Source organism: Bubalus bubalis, chromosome 21 (genome assembly GCF_019923935.1).
Source record: "Bubalus bubalis isolate 160015118507 breed Murrah chromosome 21, NDDB_SH_1, whole genome shotgun sequence".
NCBI lineage: Eukaryota > Metazoa > Chordata > Mammalia > Artiodactyla > Bovidae > Bubalus > Bubalus bubalis.
Window position 1 is genome coordinate 40475868 of NC_059177.1, and position 20307 is coordinate 40496174.

General features: G+C 39.2%; 1 protein-coding gene across 9 annotated transcripts in view; it reads left to right on the forward strand.

Moving 5' to 3' along the window:
* FHIT (fragile histidine triad diadenosine triphosphatase) overlaps positions 1-20307 on the forward strand; it is a 1535374-nt gene that overhangs the window by 399464 nt on the left and 1115603 nt on the right. The window contains exon 3 of one of the 9 annotated variants that reach the window (XM_044933647.1): positions 3536-3598. The exons of 7 other annotated variants lie outside the window; for them this stretch is intronic. The gene's annotated coding sequence lies outside the window, so the exon portion shown is untranslated. Of the gene's footprint in view, positions 1-3535; positions 3599-20307 lie in introns of those variants that run through there. One more of the 9 variants, XM_044933641.1, reaches the window with a different exon arrangement.

Genomic DNA, 20307 nt, shown 5'->3' on the forward strand with positions numbered 1-20307 from the left:
TATTTCTTTATATTCAAGATTGCCTTGTATTTGGCATTGCTAAAAGCTTGTCCCAGGTTAGTCTTGGTATATCCTTACTTGGTATTTTACATTTTAATAATATAAAACGTTTTAAGCACTTACAGTGTTCTAGAGTGAGTGATGGAGTGCCATATGTTAGCTCATGAAAAAATTTTACATAGTTCATAAAGAGACATGCTGTTAAGTGCCAGATGGCTAAAAACAAAAGTTATTAGTCTTTGGGTTTGAGTCTAGCACTTGTTTTAGTCAGGTCTCCAGAGAAGCAGAAACGTAGGATACATACATACACACAGGGAATACTCACACACTTGGGGAGGCGGGGGGTCATACATTTAGAGGGACTGAGAAGCCCCAGGATCTGCAGTCAGCAAACTGGAGACTCAGCGGAGCCAATGGTATAGGTATAAATCCAGTCTTAGTCTAAAGGCCTAAAAATCATTACAGCTAATACTCTCCTTCCAGTCCAAAGGCCAGCAGGCTCACAACCCAAGAAGAATCAATGTTTTGGTTTGAGTCCAAAGGCAGCAAAAAACTAGCTGGAAGCCAGTCAAACAGGAGGAATTCCCTCTTATTTAGGGAAAAGCCAGTCTTTTGTTTTATTCAGACGTTCAGTTGATTATAGGGGCTTCCCTGGTAGTTCAGACAGTAAAGCGTCTGCCTACACTGAGGGAGACCCGAGCTCAATCCCTGGGTCTGAAAGATCCCTTGGAGAAGGAAATGGCAACCCACTCCAGTACTCTTGACTGGAAAATCCCATGGACCGAGAAGCCTGGTAGGCTACAGTCCATGGGGTCACAAAGAGTTGGACACGACTTCACTTTCACTTTCAGTTGATTGGATGAGGCACACCCACATTGGGGGAGAGTAATCTGCTTTACCTGAGCTTCCCTGGTGGCTCATATGGTAAAGCATCTGCCTGCAATGCGGGAGACCCGGGTTCGATCCCTCGGTTGAGAAGATCTCCTGGAGAAGGAAATGGCAACCCACTCCAGTATTCTTGCCTGGAGAATCCCATGGACAGAGGAGCATCGTATGCTACAGTCCATGGGGTCGCAAAAAGTCGGACACGACTGAGCGAGCTTCACTTTTAATCTGCTTTACCCAGTCTATCAATTTAAATGTTAAACTCATCCAAAATACCCTCACAGAAACACCCAGAGTAATGTTTGACCCAATGTCAGGATGGGGGAGGACACTGTCAGGCAGTAAAGAATCTGTTTGCAACACGGGAGACCCAGGTTCCCCTGGGTCAAGAAGATCCCCTGGAGAAGGGAATGGCAACCCTTTCCCGTATTCTTGCCTGTAGAATTCATGGACAGAGGAGCCCGGAGGGCTAGAGACCCATGGAGTTGCAAAGAGTCGGACATGATTGAATGACTAACACTTTCACTTTTAAATATCTGGATATCCTGTGACACAGTCAAGTAGATACATACAATTAGCCATCACAACCCTTATGGAAATGTGGAGTTCTACTTTTTTTTTCTTTTTTTTAGGATTTATATTAAGCCTACTTCCAATAAAGATATGTACAAACTATTGTAAGAGTTAACTACTATACCATAGTAGAGTACTGATTATTTTAAAAATTTAAATTGTAAGGATATTTCTTCAGAGAAGGCAATGACAACCCACTCCAGTACTCTTGCCTGGAAAATCCCATGGACGGAGGAGCCTGGTAGGCTTCATGGGGTCGCTAAGAGTTGGACACAACTGAGCGACTTCATTTTCACCTTTCACTTTCATGCATTGGAGAAGGAAATGGCAACCCACTCCAGTGTTCTTGCCTTGAGAATTCCAGGGATGGGGGAGCCTGGTGGGCTGCAGTCCATGGGGTAGCACAGAGTCAGACATGACTGAAGTGATTTAGCAGCAGCAAGGATATTTCTTTAGGGTCCTCTCCTGAGTATACCATCACATTCTTTTTCTATGAAATGGGTCCAGGTGATGTGATAAAGTTCTTTAGGGTTAGTACTTTTTGATCTTTAACATGATCAAAAAGAGACATCGTGATGCAAAGATGAGTGGCCTTGAATAGGATGGAGTTGCATCTGTGTGTGTTGAAATTTTGCCAACTTACTCATGCAGAATTGGCAAAAAAGACAGAGTAAGAAGTACTGATTTAAGCAATATGGATCATTCTGCTCGACATTTCCCCTCAGTGAATACATGCTTCTTGTCAATGTGAGATGGGAGCTAGGAGTCAGTCTTATCCTCCTGAGTCTCCTAGTGCGAGCATCTCAGTGCTGAGTGTATTCCAGTATTGACATATTCTGTTATGCATTAGAAAATATATATAGCTAGTAAACTGACACCAATGACTTCATCTGATCTACAACCGAAGAAATAGCTATGCGTTCTATGCTAGAAGAAAGACTCTATTGAACCTCCTGAGAAGCTGTGTCATATTTGTGTGTGTGTGGAGAATTTAAGAGATTTCCAAGAGACTCTCTAAGCTTCAAATTAAAAACTGTCCCTGATATAAGATGCCACTGAGCTATCTTTGATGCTGTGGGGACTGTGGCTTTCTTAAGAGGAAATGTTAACTGGCATCATTTTCAGGAGCATACTTTAGCTTTGCTCCTTCTAAAGAGCATTTCCACTCACTTCCTGCTAGAGGTTATCTGGAATGCAAGCTCAGGCTTTCCACTGTGTGCATGTATTTTGGGGCTCGAGGGCAGAGATGTAGAAAGGCTTCTTTAGGACCATTGCTGTAGGTAAGAAAGGCATCAGCCACTGTCTTCTAGGTTTAAGGGGGCATTCACTAAGCTGTGCCTTTGTGTTGGGGCTTGTTAAAAAGTACAAATAAAAAGGACTTCCCTGGTGCTCCAGTGGTCAGGACTTTGCCTTCCAATGCGGGGGGTGGGGGTATGTGCAGGTTCGATCCCTGGTTTGGGAGCTAAGACCCCACAGGCCTTGCAGCCAAAAAAAGCAACAATGTAAAACAGAAGCAATGTGGTAACAAATTCAATAAAGACTTTAAAAATGGCCCGCATTAAAAAGATCTTTTCAAAAAGTACAAATAAGGTAAATGGAATAAGTTAGTATTCAAATAAAGAGTGTGTGTGTGCTAAGTTGCTTCAGTTGTGTCCAGCTGTTTGTGACCCTATGGACTGTAGCCCGCGAGACTCTTCTGTCTGTAGGATTCTTCAGGCAAGAATACTAGAGTGGGTTGCCCTGCCGTCCTCCAGGGGATCTTCCCAATCCAAGGATTGAACCTGTGTCTCTTATGTCTCCTGCATTGGCAGGGAGGTTCTTGACCACTAGTGCCACCTGGGAAGCCAAAATAAAGAGTAGGTTATATAAATTCTGATTAGAGGAAAGAAATTTATAGGATAGAGACACTTAGTCTAAAATTGACAAAGCCCATAGTGTATGCGCTTATATCCCGGGTCAGCTGAGGAAAAGAGCTTTCAAAAGATTTAACTGGACTTGGTTGGGCATGGGCCGGTGGCAGGAGCAAGCCTGAGAGGAAAGACAGCCGTGATTTATTGAATGCCTACCCATTTGATAGGCGTCTGATTCTGGACAAACAAGACAAACAGATCCGTGCTTTCTTGGATCACTCTTCTAATAGGTAAGTTTGGGAAGGAGGTATGGATGGGCAGCAAACAAATAGATGACGAAAGTAATGAAATGTGATGAAAGCTATTAACACTGTAAAAGATGAATATAATAGAGTGATTTGGTGGTAGTGAGGATGCTGCTTTAGACTGGTTGGTCAGGGAAGGCCTCTCTGAAGAAATAACATTTGAATTGAGACCTGAATGATGTAAATGTCCATGATTTAAAGATGCAGAACATTCCAGAGAGAAGGAAGAACAAAATCAAAGGCCCTGACATGGAAAGGGCATCAACATGCCACTTTGTCATTCACTGGACCAGGGCATAAGACCTTTTATTGAAGAGCACTGATAAAGGTAGGCTGACCTGGGAGGAATCTTAAGTGGAACTTCCTCACATTTCTTCTTAAGGAGTTCTCTCAGATGAATTCTAAATGGGGGGACTTCTCTGGTGGAGCAGTGGAACAGAATCCACCTGCCAATGCATGCAGGGCACTCAGGCTCGATCCCTGGTCTGGGAAGATTCCACATGCCGTGGAGCAACTAAACCCATGTACTACAACTACTGAGCCTGCACTCTAGAACCTGCGAGCAGCAACTACTGAAGCCCATGCTCCGCAAGAAGAGAAGCCACTGCACTGAGAAGCTCACACACCACAAGGAGGAGTAACCATCACCCACTGCGACTAGAGAACGCACAGCCAAAAAAGAAGAAGACTTCTGAGTTGAAGGAGAGGGGAAGAAAAAAAGTGCTGAGGACAAGAGCTAGTGCTCTGGACGTCACTTTGGCTCACGCATGCTACTGCTTAAAGTCAAAAAGAAGGCAGGAAGGAAAGAAGGAAATGGTAAGCCTTCCCTGAGGAATCAGACTTTTCCCAATTTGTGTTATGTAGCGACCCTGCCCTTAATTTGTAAGACTCAATATGCTTGAATTTGGCAGTTGGTTTAGGACTTGCTTTTCTGAGGGATGTGGAAGCGTAGGAAGAGAGAGAAAGAGTGGCAGGCTTAATCTCTACCCATTACAGTTATTTTCTTATCACTTCTAGGTATAAGAAAGTCAAGCACATAAAAGATGTATAACTTGCCCAACAAGCAGGAGGCAGAAATAGGTGTGCCTAAAAGCAGATCTATTTTGATTCAAAAGTAGATCAAACTGCTCTTTTTACAGATGAGGCTCAATCAAAGAGGTAAGTTTGGGAAGGAGGTATGGATGGGCAGCAAACAAATAGATGACGAAAGTAATGAAATGTGATGAAAGCTATTAACACTGTAAAGAGCATTCTTATGCTCTAAAATATTTTACTCATCTTCCAGAGTAAAAACCTTACTGTGTTGCATTTGTACCAGTTAGATAATTTCATTGAGTTTGGATATTTAGCTTTATTTCTGGAATCATAATAATTCAATATGTATATTATTTATATACATGTAACATATATATATAATAAAAAAATATATATATATAAAATTTAGGCAAAAGTCCTGTAAGGAATTGTCTGTTTTACTGTCTTCGTGTTGAGAGGTCCTGGGTGTCCAATTTTTCAGCCTGTTTCCATGGAGAGAACTGACAATAGTCATAAATGGTATGATCATCCTGTCTGCTGGTGCATAGAAGGGCTTAAGCCAGATAGTAATCGTCATCAAACCCTTTTGCATTCATTCTCATTTTCTCTATCTTTCTTCTTCTCTCTTGCCTGCTCTTCTTTTCTCTCTCTCTTTCCTAGCCTCTTGCTTAGTGTCTACTTTTTGTTCTTCCCTTATATCAAAGGTTAACATGTGAAGTCTGCTCTAGTTATAATTATACAGTTTTCTTTTTCAGGAGACAGTTTTGCAGCTGATGATAAAAATATTCTGTCTCCATGGATAGCTGTAGTAAATATATTTTAAAAAGAGATGTATGTTCTGAGAATAGAGACGTTTAATGATATGTTGAGATGTATGACTGGCTATTTTTTTTTTTTTCTTGGTTCCAAATCCTAATCCTCTGTTTGTCCTCAATTTTTAATTTTGATTAAAAAATATTTAGTGACTTTCCAAGTATGAAAACACTGGACTGGATGGTATTTGGGACTGGGGTCTCTAAAATAATGTTATTAGTGTCTCTTCCAGGATCAGTTTTGTGAAAAATTCATCCTATTCAACATTTTAACTCTTAAGAATAAAGGTCATAGCTACCAAGTTTGAATGCTTACCACATGTCAGACATTGTATGTATTTTGCAAAGATTACCTCATTTTGTCCTCACAACAATCTCATTAGTTAGATGTTTATGTTCTCATTTTTCAGTCAAGGAAATTGAAACTCAGAAAGGTCAAATGGTTCACTCAAGGTTATACCCAAATTAAATGCCAGAGGCTGGATTGGAACCCCCGTCTGTCTACAGACTGTGGACATCCAATTTCCTAAAGAAGCCCACTTGGAACTGGGGGTTGAAGAGTGCTCATCTTTGGAAGTTTGGCCTGAGCTGAAAGAATGTACTGTAATTTTGGTTGTCGTCTTGCAAGGTGATAAAGGTTAGAGCTGAGATCCTTGACATGTAGCCATGGCAATGCAGAAGTTTCAGTTCTCCTTTTAGTTAATATTGCTAACATTGCCTTGGAAAAGGCAGTCTGGTAGTAAAGTTCCCAATGGTTTCTAAATTTGGAGATGTAAACCCCTGTACTTGTAGAGGAACTGTGCTTAGGGCCCAGGAGGGCATGGAGATAAAAGGAAGAAATAAAAGAGATTCAATTTAAGGGAAAGAAAAGAAAGCTATAATATCTGATGAAAAATAATCAGAAGCAGATTTCAATAAGGAAGAGGAATGGAAGATAGACTCGTGCCAAAGGGAAGGTGAAGACAATGATGTTTGGATTAGATCATTTGGGAGCTACCTAGAGGCTCCAGCCATGGGCACTCTGTAATAAATTATGATGATGGTGATGATGGTGTGCAGCCATAAGTAGGAAGTGAAAGCTAGGGAAAAGAGGGAAAGTGTCTGAGTCACATTACCCCATAAATCCAGGGGAAAAATATTCTCTCTTCATATGTCAAGGTAAAATTTTGCCTCAAGTTCCCTATTTCATTTGGCATACCTTATTCCCACAAAGGAGCACCCTGGAGGGAGTTCATATGAGGACCAAGAAAATGAGTGTATCACAGAATGTCAACTAATAGGAAAACCCTGTGACTTGACTTCTTGCTGTGATTTTATCATAGGCAGAAATTTCAGGGGAAGAAGGATGGAAGAAAAGAAAAAATGGAGATAGAGAAGGAGAAGGGAGGGAAAAAAAATTCCAGTTCCCAGATTTTTGTGACATCCCATTGTAACTAAGTGCTGGTGAAAGGGACTCACAATGGATATACTATTAAAGATAAGAATAAATGGATTTTATGGGTTCATGTGCTCTCCTGGTAGAGTTGATAGGAGTGCCTTTTTGGAAAAGAAATGAACTCTCCTTGTTTGGTAGCCCTGTGGTTTGAGACTCATGTGCTGTGTTACGGCTTTGAAAAGGGAAAACCCATTCCACAGGGAGCCAATCTGCTGAGATGAGAGTGGCGCAGGCATAAAGAAATGCTTCTGTGTGCAGTGGATTCACCTTAATGCTCACTTAGAAGACAGTGTAAGTGTAAGATCTCCATGCCCAAAGTATGCAGATGATAGCTGTTCGTGGGGTCTGCAACTGGCAACAGTAGCTTAGCAAGAAAAACAGTTACCGTGTTCTTCTCCACAAGATTTCAAAGAGCTGTGTGTTTGTGAAATAAAACTTAGATTAAAACGCAGCATCTTTATTGACTATCTGCTCCTTGTCTGGCCCTGGGTCTGGTGGTTTTGCATATATTACCTTACTTAATCTTAACAGTGACAAAAGCATCTATTAATGTCGTAAAGTTATATGACTTTCATATTAAAACATGGAATAAGCCCTATTGGAAGGTTCATAACTTCATCAGCTATGTGGTAAAGATTCGTTGGTGAATCTTTTTGCTATTTCCTTCAAGACAAGGTGATTTGAATACCCGGGTGTCTGTAGGTGGACTTTTCTTTGCTTGCTTCCCTTTCTTTAGCCTAGTTCAGTAGTTTGTCTCAAACATTTACTGTCATGCTTGAATACACAGAGCAATGTAACTTGCACCTTATAGGTGGTTTAAATGATTTTCAAAGTTAAGTATGACTATAAGCAGAGCCTTTGGCTCTGGTGTTAAAACTCAAGTCCCCTCCCTCAGTATATGACTTTACTCTATCTGTATATAGGCTGTTTAGATTCTTGGGAATGCCTTAGGGCTTTCATTTACAATGTATGTATATTAGTCTCTGAATCCTCATTCTCTCTTACACATACTCATGCTATCTATGTGGTACATCTTTATTGGTGACAAGTTTAATTTATAAATATATAACATATCTTTGTAAATATGTTATCTTCACACCCTTTGTGTGAAGGGTGGTAGACTTTTAATTTAGTTCCAGGTTCTTCTTTTATGTACTTTCTTGAGAATAATACACACACACCTATTTTGCTGCATTTGCTTTGTTGTGCTTTGTAGATACTGCCTTGTTACATATCGAAAGTTACGTATACTTACATATGTATAGTATTTTTAAAAAAACCTGATTTACTGCACACTTAATATACTACATTGTGGTGTAAACATAACTTATCATATTGGGAAACCAAAAATTTTGTGTGACTTGCTTTGGTGCAATATTAACATTATTGCTGTGGTTGAGAACTTAAGCCACAATAGCTCAGAGGTATACCTGTGTAGACTGTTGTATGTATTGATGTTTAATAATATAACTTAACTAATAAAGACACACAGAACCCCAGTATTTCAGTTGACGTTATGTCTACGTTTTGGGGAGTGATTTGTATAGCAAAGCAATAAAACCATAACTACTTATCACTTTCTTAAAAATTTTATGTGACAGGCTTACCATATAAGGCTATTCTTTTATTCCGTCTTATACTTTTGTTTTGCTAGTAATTGAAAACTACATTACTATATGGCAACCATTGCCTCAAAGTGTGTCTTTTGTGCATTTGACACTAATAGATAAATACTTCTATTTTCAGTATGTTTTTGTATAAATTTATTAAGTATTCAAGTAGTCTTTGGGGTTATTCCAGACACTGACCTGTGAATTAACCACCAGAACTTCATTTAAAGCTGATGGAGAGCTCTTGAGCATTTCTAGGATGAACACTTTTGTTTCTGATATATGTTTATGAAACCGAAGTCCAGATATAAATGAATTAATGTAAGCATTGGAGGATATTTGTGTAACCTAAATAAGTCCTGGGGTCCCATGTGGTTCAGTCTTAAGACAGCATAGCAGATGATGAATAACTGAAAAATAATTCCAAATTTTACTCATGTCTCTCAAGGAACTTCAAAAATATTTTATTCCTTGCACATGGCAACTCTTCTCAAAAACCCCTTCCATTTCTTTATTCCACTGATCTTTCACTTTCCATTCTAAAAAGCCAGGTTGTCTTTCTCTTTCACCGCTTTACTCTCAAATAGCTATACTATTTCTGTTAAGGCTTCAGTCTTTGACTTTTTCCCTCCTCTTATTTTCATCTCAGTTTTCCAGTTCTACCTTTGTTATCATTCACACAATTCATCATTAAAAAAAAAAAAAGATTACTATTAGAAAGTGGGTAAAGGAAAAGGCCGAGGAAAACAGATTTCTTTTCTGGAGAGAATATAAAGCTTGGAACACTAACATTTAATGAAATTTGCCTTTAGTACATTTAAAACTTGATTAAATACAATGCTTATGAAATTCATTGTTAATACCAAGCTGCAAATAAAGAACTATGAATTCCTTTGAAAATAAGCTTCATTTTCAGAGCAAATTTAATAAATAGGAGAAGTAGAAGCCAAAAAGAATGGAATTCATTAATTTAGGGCAACTGGAGAGTAGAATTCCAGAGAAAATCCAGCAGATCACAAAATTGTAATATAGTTAGTGAGCAAATATACACCCTCAGGGCAAAATGATCAGGGGTCACAGAGGACATTGAATAATAAGGCAGCTATGTAGCATTAATGAAGACCAAGCTGAATTCAGAAATAAATGAAGAGAAATGGCAAAACCTTCTTTTCTTCATATTCATCCAGAAAATGTACTGATTTTGAAGGATTCAGAAAAATTTCAGCTAAGCTTGGAAGACAGTCACAGATACGATTAATCACATTTGAAAAGAAAAGGCTGAAGTGTGATTTTTATAAGAGAAGATGGCAAGTACTAGCTCTCTGTCTTTACTTGCGGCATTAAGAAAGAACTGATTTATATAACAGTGAGGCATATTTGGTTAGTCATTGGGAAAAAAATATCACATGACATTAAATGGCAGAAAATGTTTTTTAAAATAGACAATGTGTTGAATCATGTTCTGGGGAAGTCTTAAGAAATAGGATTCATCTTTGTGCTCTCATAACTCTGAAAGTAGGAAAAAAATTCTCTGGCTTATGTATGTAGGGTTTTTCCTGCCCTGGAGTCAATGATTTTATGAAATACCTAATTTTTTTTTTCCTCCAAGATTGCGTAAAACGCCTTCATTCATTTTTGAGGGTGTATATAATTTATTTCTTATTGCTGGAAATTACTGCTTATATTTCTACTAAGTTCATGAATATTTTGAATCAATCACCTAATCAATAGAGAGAAATTTCTCCTATTATACTTGGCTAATTTAACATTTGACCAAATCAGGATGGTTGAATAAGATTTTACCATATGCTATAGCATATCTTTGTTATTTTTAAGGTGTTTGTTTCCTTAGAGAGAGTTAGCTTTCTCCAATACAATTATCTTAAATCATAGCTGCTCTTGCCTTATTTTGAAAAAAATTGAACACCTTTTAAATATATATCTAATATTTTTTTAAAATCACTTTCTCTCCCTTTTGATAACTAGGAATTACACATATGTACTTGCCTTAATATTAGTGTGTTAGGATTCAGGTAGCCTAGGAATTAACTTTAGGAGAAGGCAATGGCACCCCACTCCAGTACTCTTGCCTGGAAAGTCCCATGGACGAGGAGCCTGGTAGGCTGCAGTCCATGGGGTCGGTAGGAGTCGGACATGACTGAGCGAATTCACTTTCACTTTTCACTTTCATGCATTGGAGAAGGAAGTGGCAAGCCACTCCAGTGTTCTTGTCTGGAGAATCCCAGGGACGGGGGAACCTGGTGGGCTGCCGTCTGTGGGGTCGCACAGAGTCGGACACGACTGAAGCGACTTAGCAGCAGTAGCAGCAGCAGCAGGAATTAACTTTATGTTATGGGAATATGCCTCAGTTGTGTGTCCTAACATTTTCTTTTCTACAAGGCATAATGGTGTTTTGCATTGTAATGTTTCTTGGATGAGAAGAGAGCCTGTGTCATTCCCTTTTGGTTATCATGATGTGCTTGTGTCTTTCATTAACACAGAGAAAAGGAAGTTCATGATTGACTTCCCTTCATTTCATTTCAGACAAATGCAGGGGTTTTTCCTAAGCTTGAAAGAAATTATACAAAATCCATTTGGAGAAGCAGCCTGTGCTATCTACAGATAAGGTTTCTGGTTTTCCAGGTATTACTGTATTATCTTTGTGATTTTTCAGTTTGGGGAGTGAATGCTCAAAAAAGTTTCAAAATCTAGCATGATAAGAAGTCGTAGACTGAAGAAACGCTCTTCTTTAGAGGACAAAGTATTTCCAAAACTTGCAAGCCTATTTTGGTTAGAACATAGAAACGATAATTTTGATTCTAGGTGGCATTTATGAGGAACTGTTTATAGTGGTGGAAGTCTCTCTCTGGATTGTGTTCTTATTTAACATTCTTCTGTAGGATAGATTTATACCTTAATACCATTCCAACATAATGAGAAGCTTGTTTCATTTTCCTTCAGCAAGGCAAAAAGTCTACCTTGTAAGACTTGCCATCTTCTGGAACCACCAAAATACTTGAAAGTGATGACTCCATTCCTGGCCTCAAGTCGGAGGGGATTCTCTGTGGTTCCCTCCTTTTAACTTAAAGTTTCCAATCTTAGTTTACTGTTGTATTTTCTGGGGAGATTACAGCTCCATTTCTACATATATTTTAAAACATGTTCCCTTCCTTCCTGCCTTTCTTGGGGCAGATATGATGCTCAGCCTGGCTTTGGAATCCCTGAGCACAGAGCACTCAAATGCAAATCTTTGGTGCCTCTAGGGTGATATTCTGCTTCGGAGATCTGACCAATCTGGAGATCAGATTAGTGGGGAATCCTAAATTTTTAGTAGCATCCCTAACAATTTAAAGAGGTGTTTCTATGGAGAACAATGTCTTCCTAGCTAGAATGGACAGCAGGGTTATAGGGCTATTTCACTTTTCCTAAACTGTAAGACTCTTTCCAATGGCTTAATCTAATGATTTCTCCTATAAATATTTGATCTACATTAATTTGAGGTTTTTTTCTTTCAGTTTATAGGGACTTTCATTTTTGAAAAGGCTTAAGTAACTTTCTTACTTGCTATTTGAATATCAAGAATTTCATATATACCTTGAAAACAAGCCTACAAGTGTCCTTGGCTGCCTAGTTGATAAAATATCTTGGTTAGGAAAAGTGTTGGCAACGTGTGAATGAAGGATCCTGTTTTAGGTGTCATTTTAGACTAAGCTTGAAAAGAAGTCACATTCTGATTTTTTTTTTTTTTCTGGTGGGAGATCAATACTGTCTAGACATGGTCTCATTACAACTTTGCATTGACTAAGGCAGACTCGGTCAACAGTGGGCCTGAGATTGCTGTAATCTTTGCTGCTGGTGGGACATTTGTGTTGCCCGCTATTACAGAGAACTCCACATTCACTGGCATCACCTCTGTATTCCATTCCACTCAACTGTGGGGTGATCCTTGAGGACAGGCTATGCCAACTCATGACATTTTAAAAATTCTGGATCCTGGAAGTCCTGGGAGCTGCTCTTTAGGATTTCCTAGCAGCTTGGTGGTGGTGATACAGGGCATTTGACAGGCCTTGGAGCCTTTAAATTCCTTATAGACTCTAAAACACAAAAAGAGAGGGAATAATTCAACTCACATCTCAAGGCCTCAGACCATCTCTGAAAGCCCGATATCTTCCCTGTCACACAGCCTCCCCGTTAATTTCTGCAGATATCTTCATGTATAGAAATATCACCAGTTATTTTTTGTTTTCTTATAATCAATAGTCTTCTCACTTATAAGAAATTTTCACTGATTTGAATTTGTTTTTAAATGGAGAAAGTTTATGATTCTCCACCTGGATCAGAACTTAAAAATCTTGTCTTCTTCCTGTTAGACATTCAGACTCCTGGCGGTGCTGCTCTGCATGGAATCTTAAATCTTTCATTTGTGGTTATTTGTTGGCATTTTGCGAGAGAGTGAAGCAATGTCTGAGCCACTAGAGGCCAGAGGTGGCCCATCCTGACCAGATTTCCAATAGTGGAATAAATGTCAGTTATTTATCCAGCCTCTTTACTTTTGAACTGTGGGAAAGATGAGGATAGACATTGAGAAATAATGCTGATTATATAAAGGATTGCTCATGATAAAAGATCTCTTTCTGGGAATTTAAGTGTTCCAGTAAATTAGCATTATTGATCATTCTCTTTCCACATAGTCTACAGATGATCTTAGAATCCTAAAACTATTATTCTCCCCTGTCTGGTGTAATTACCAGAACAAGAAATAATCTAATTAAAAGACGACAAGGATGCCTTCTAATTGTTCTAATAAATTATGTTAATACACAATGCATGCACTTACTTTTCAACAGGAATTAATTTAGTAGATTGACAGCTTGTCCTTTACTGCCACAATCTTAACTTTCATTCATCCTAAACAAGACAACTAAAAAAGGATAACTAACCATTGAAAAATCTGTTAGGTCATTGAGAAAATCCAAGGTTCCATGTGGTACACATGGATGAAGAAATGGGTTTCAGGTTCTCTAGATAAAATAGTGACCTAAGAGAGAGAAGGGTAAAGTAAAGATCAGTAGAGTCCAAAGTCAAAATCAGAAACAGACTGTTGCAATGAAGGTAATGGACTTTTCATCTTTTTCTTGTATTATTAAGTATAGTGTTGCATGATAATGCAATGCCAACTCATATAATTGTGTTTGCTTAGTTTTAGACATTTTGCACAAATCTATTAGACATGATATTGTATATTGCGTGTATGAGATGATGCTCTTAGTAAGTAAGTGCTTAGTCACTCAGTGGTATCTGACTCTTTGTGACCCAATGGGCTGTATGTAGCCCACCAGGCTCCTCTGTCCATGGAATTTTCCTGGCAAGAATACTAGAATGGGTTGCCATTTCCTACTCCAGGGATCTCAGTAAAGTCATATCATAAAATGAGCAAAAATTAAGGTGGTCACTTCTGATAGGCTACATGTTTTCTACAAAAAAAAAAAAAAAAAAAAAAAAAAAGCCAGCCTCTCTGCTTATTTGAACATAATTCAGATTAGTTTGTTGCATAACTGTATAAGAAAGGCATCAAGACAGTGTCGAAAAGGATCTCAAGAATGATACAATGGAAATAAAAACCTCTGTTGAGCATGGAGGGAAGCATATAGGTTAATTAGGTTAATTCCAGATCAATATGGCCACTTTACATAGTTCAAAATAGCAGATTCCTGGGTTGATTTGTGTTTTTCTCCCTTGACATAATAACCTTTGAAATTTAATTAACAAGCGTACAGGTAGGAAGAAATCTTACATACCCAGATTGGAAAGTATTTCCAGAAAGGATGTTGTTGTTGTTGTTCAGTTATTAAGTTGTGTCTGACTCTTTGTGACCCCTTGGACTGCAGCATGCCAGGCTGCCCTGTTCTTCACTGTCTCCCAGAATTTGCTCAAATTCATGTCCATTGAGTCAATGATACCATCCAACCATCCTATCCTGTTACCCTCTTCTCCTCCTGCCCGCAATCTTTCCTAGCATCAGGGTCTTTTCCAGTGAGTTGGCTCTTCACATCAGGTGGCTGAGGTATTCAGCGTCAGTCCTTCCAAGGAATATTCAGGGTTGATTTTCTTTAGGATTGACTGGTTTGATCTCCTTGCAGTCCAAGGGACTCTCAAGAGTCTTCTCTAACACCATAGCTCAAAAGCATCAATTCTTTGGTGCTCAGCCTTCTTTATGGTCCAACTCTCACATCTGTACATGACCACTGGAAAAACCATAGCTTTGACTGGATGGACCTTTGTTGGCAAAGTGATAGCTCTACTTTTTAGTACACTGTCTAGGTTTGTCATTGCTTTCCTTCCAAGGAGCAAGCGTCTTTTAATTTCATGGAGGCAGTCATTATCCTCAATGATTTTGGAGCCAGATAAAATAAAAAGTATCCAGAAAGGATACTTTCTCACAAGTTAGGAAGTTTGGCACTAATTTTCTATATCTGAAGGTTTAAGCCATTCAAATCATCAAGTTCATCAAAAAGCATGGAGCTGGAACACATGCAGATTCAAGTTTATACTTGCACCATAAAATAAATGGGAATTAAAACAAAATTATCTTTAATGGCAAAGGAATGCAAACACTTTTCTTCCCATTTTGAAAAGAATTGGCCTAATAAACATCATGATTTTTGGCTCCTTACTCCCTGTATGTTAGTATTCTAGTTCACATCTTTATTTTTTGGGGATTTCTTTATGTGAACCATTTTTAAAGTCTTTATTGAATTTATTACAATACTGCTTCTGTTTTATGTTTTGCTCTTTTGGCCGCAAGGCATGTGAGACCTTAACTCCCTAACCAGTGATTAAGCCAGAACCCCCTGCATTGGAAGGCAAAGTGTTAAACCACTGGACCACCAGGGAAGTCCAGTGTCTTCATTTTCAGTGGGAAAATTTCATATGTTCTTTTTCCGTTTTAAAAAAGTTGGACCTTTTTTTTCAAGGCCATCGGGCTCTGATGAAGACTGAGAGCTGGAGAGTTCCTAACTGAAGTGTAGAACCCACACCTCCAGGACTAAATTAGATCCAGTACCTGAGTGGATCCCATCTTTTTTAACTCCAAGGCAGGGACAATGTCTGCCTCTGAAAGAAAGCATAGATGTGGCACTCAATTTTTTTTTCTCACCTTCTTTTTATTTCCTTTCCTTCCTTTTTAACTTTGAAACTTTCTTTTATTGTAGAAAAATATGAATAATATAAAACATGCCATTTTAGCCATTTTAAAATATACAATTCAATAATGTTAAACATGGAGGAGAAAATGGCAACACACTCTTTTATTCTTGCCTGGGAAATCCCATGGACAGAGGAGCCTGGCAGGCTACAGTCCATGGGGTTGTAAAGAGTCGGACACAACTGAGCACACGTGCAGAGTGCTAAACATGAAAATTCTTTTGAATAACTGGACTGAAAAGAAAATGAGGCATTAGATAAGCACCTAGGTTATCATGTAGAGATGCTTTATTCTGCTTTTGTTTTGTTTCTAACCTGTCTGAAATTATTTATCACCAAAAGTATGATACCCACCTATATGAACCAGCAAAGAATTCCGTCTCAATTCTAGAACAGACTCTAGATGCTCATAGCAGATGGGGAGGGAGAATGTGTCTGGGCAAAGGGTCAGCATAATAAATGAGTTCGGGGAAAGTGCAAAAGTTCTTGTCTCTGAAGGTCCCTTGGGCGTTTCTAGAGCTCAGAATGTGAACTTGACACTCTATGGATAAATATGAGATATTTTTTTCTCAGCTGCTGGTATTGGAAATTTTTTCACTCAGTAAATGATGCAAAATATATGTTAAGTAATGCTAAAGTTTTGACAAAAACTGACCAAAATCGGGGAATTCAAAACTCTAGGAAAGCTGAAACACTTGCTTAATATGCTGCCATCTAGCCATGATCTCATCCCTTGCTGCTTCATACATTGATCACAGAGACACTGAAATCATCCCCCAGTCAGGATGGAGCATGTTTACAGCGAGTTTAGAAGGCAGAGACTTGGTTGAGTCTTCTGTTTTTATTGGCCATTAACACTCCCTATTGCATATAAACTAAATTTGATGATTATTAAAATAATGTTAATAATGCATTGAAAAGTTACCTTTTAAAAGGGTGGAACAGTAGGAATCTCTGCTTTGAATCTTATGTTCACCAGCTTCATCATTTGGCAGCTCCCCGTGGAGCACAGGATAAAGTCTAAACTCCTTACTTAGAATGAAAACCACTATCACCAAAAACTAACCAAACTGATCACATGAACCTCAGCCTTGTGTAACTCAATGAAACTATGAACCATGACGTGTAGGGCCACCCAAGACAGATGGGTCATGGTGGACAGTTCTGACAGAACGTGGTCCACTGAAGAAGGGAATGGCAAACAACTTTAGTTATTTTTGCCTTGAGAACCCCATGAATAGTATGAAAAGGCAAAAAGATATGACACTGAAAGATGAACTCCCCAGGTCAATAGTTGCCCAATATGCTACTGGGGAAGAGTAGAGAAATAACCCCAGAAAGAATGAAGAGATGGAGCCAAAGCAAAAATGACACCCAGTTGTGGATGTGACTGGTGATAGAAGTAAAGTCTGATGCTCTAAAGAGCAATATTGCATAGGAACCTGGAATATTAGGTCCATGAATCAAGGCAAATTGGAAGTGGTCAAACGGGAGATGGCAGGAGTAAACATTGACATTTTAGGAATCAGTGAGCTAAAATGGAATGGAATGGGAAAATTTAATTCAGATGACCATTATATCTACTACTGTGGGCAAGAATCCCTTAGAAGAAATGGAGTCGCCATCATAGTTAACTAGAGTCTGAAATGCAGTACATGAGTGCAGTCTCAAAAACGACAGAATGATCTGTTTCTTTCCAAGGCAAACCATTCAATATCACAGTAATCCAAGTCTATGCTCCAATCACTAATGCCAAAGAAGCTGAAGTTGAATGGTTCTATGAAGACCTACAAAACCTTCTAGAACTAACACCAAAAAAAGATGTCCTTTTCGTCATAGGGGACTGGAATGCAAAAGTAGAAGTCAAGAGATACCTGGAGTAACAGGCAAGTTTGGCCTTGGAGTACAAACCAAAGCAGGTCAAAGGCTTACAGAGATTTGCCAAAAAAAGTACACTGGTCATAGCAAACACCCTCTTCCAACAACACAAGAGATGACTCTACACATGGATATCACCAGATAGTCAGTACCGAAATCAGATTGATTATATTCTTTGCAGCAGGAGATGGAGAAGCTCTATACAGTCAGCAAAAACAAGACTGGGAGCTGACTGTGGCTCACATCATAAACTCCTTATTGCCAATTCAGACTTAAATTGAAGAAAGTAGGCAAAACCACTAGATCATTCGGGTATGACTTAAATCAAATCCCTTATGATTATACAGTGGAATTGACAAAGAGATTCAAGAGATTAGATTTGATAGACAGACTGCCTGAAGAACTATGGACGGAACTTCATGACATTATACAGGAGGCAGTGATCAAAACCATCCCCAAGAAAAAGAAATGCAAAAAGGCAAAAGGGTTGTCTGAGGAGGCCTTACAAATAGCTGAGAAAAGAAGAAAAGTGAAATGCAAAGGAGAAAAGGAAAGATATACCCATCTGAATGCAGAGTTCCAAAGAATAGCAAGGAGAAATAAGATAGCCTTCCTCAGTGATCAATACAAAAAAATAGAGGAAAACAATAGAATGGGAAAGACAAGAGATCTCTTCAAGAAAATTAGAGATACCAAGGGAACGTTTCACACAAAGATGGGCACAATAAAGGACAGAAATGGTATGAACCTAACAGAAGCAGAGGATATTAAGAAGAGATGACAAGAATACACAGAACTATACAGAAAAGATCTTCATGACCCAGATCACCATGATGGTGTGGTCACTCACCTAGAGCCAGAGATTCTGGAGTCTGAAGTCAAGTGAGCCTTAGGAAGCATCACTGCAAACAAATCTAGTGGAGGTGATGGAATTCCAGTTGAACTATTTGAAACCCTAAATGATGATGCTGTGAAAGTGCTGCACTCAATATGCCAGCAAATTTGGAAAACTCAGCAGTGGCCACAGAACTGGAAAAGGTCAGTTTTCATTCCATCTCAAAGAAAGGCAATGCTAAAGAATGTTCCAACTACTGTGCAATTACACCTCATCTCATATGCTAGCAAAGTAATGCTCAAAATTCTCCAAGTGAGGCTTCAAAAGTACGTGAACTGAGAACTTCCAGATGTCCAAGCTGGATTTAGAAAAGGCAGAGGAACCAGAGATCAAATTGCCAACATCCGTTGCATCATAGAAAAAGCAAGAGACTTCCAAGAAAATATCTGCTTCTGCTTTATTGACTATGCTAAATCCTCTGATTGTGTGGATCACAACAAACTGTGGAAAATTCTTCAAGAGATGGGAATAACAGACCACCTGACCTGCCTCCTGAGAAATCAGTATTCAGGTCAAGAGGCAACAGTTAGAACCAGACATGGAACAAAGGACTAGTTCCAAATTGGAAAAAGAGTACATCAGGGCTGTATACTGTCACCCTGCTTATTTAACTTATATGCAGAGTACATCATGCAAAATGCGGGGCTGGATAAAGCACAAGTTGGAATCAAGGTTGCCAGGAGAAATATCAATAACCCCAGATATGCAGATGACACCACCCTTATGGCAGAAAGCGAAGAAGAACTAAACAGCCTCTTGAAGAAATTGAAAGAGGAGAGTGAAAAAGCTGGCTTAAAGCTCAACATTCAGAAAACTAAGATCATGGTGTCCAGTCCCATCACTTCATGACAAATAGATGGGGAAACAGTGGAAACAGTGACAGACTTTATTTTCTTGGGCTCCAAAATCACTGTAGATGGTGACTGCAGCCATGAAATTAAAAGATGCTTTCTCCTTGGAAAAAGCTATGACCAACCAAGACAGCATATTAAAAAGCAGAGACATTACTTTACTGACAAAGGTGCATCTAGTCAAAGCTATGATTTTACCAGTAGTCACATATGGATGTGAGAGTTGGACTATAAAGAAAGCTGAGTGCCGAAGAATTGATGCTTTTGAACTGTGGTGTTGGAGAAGACTCTTGAGAGTACCTTGGACTGTAAGGAGATCAAACCGGTCAAACCTAAAGGAAGTGAAAGTGAAAGTCGCTTAGTCCTGTCTGACTCTTTGCGACCCCATGAACTATACCATCCATGGAATTCTCCAGGCCAGAATACTGGAGTAGGTCAGCCTTTCCCTTCTCTAGGGGATCTTCCCAACACAGGGATTGAACCCAGGTCTCCGGCATTGCAGGCGGATTCTTTACCACAGGGGAAGCCCAACCTAAAGGAAATCACTCCTGAATATTCATTGGAAGGACTGATGCTGAAGCTGAAACTCCAATACTTTGACCACCTGATGAGAAGAGCTGACTCATTGGAAAAGACCCTGATCCTGGGAAAGATTGAAGGCTGGAGGAGAAGGGATGACAGAGGATGAGGATGGTTGAATGTCATCACAGACAAGAGTTTGAGCAATCTCTGGGAGCTGGCGATAGACAGGGAAGACTGGCATGCTGCAGTCTACAGGGTCTCAAAGAGTCGAACACGACTGAGTGAATGAACTGAACTGAGGGTCCTCCATGGTCCCTCCTTTACCTATCTTCCACTTTATCTTTCTTTGCTTCTCCAGACATGCTGTACTTCATCCTGGCATTCAGTTCAGTTCAGTTCAATCACTCTGGAAAAACCATAGCTTTGACTAGATGGACCTTTGTTGTCAACGTA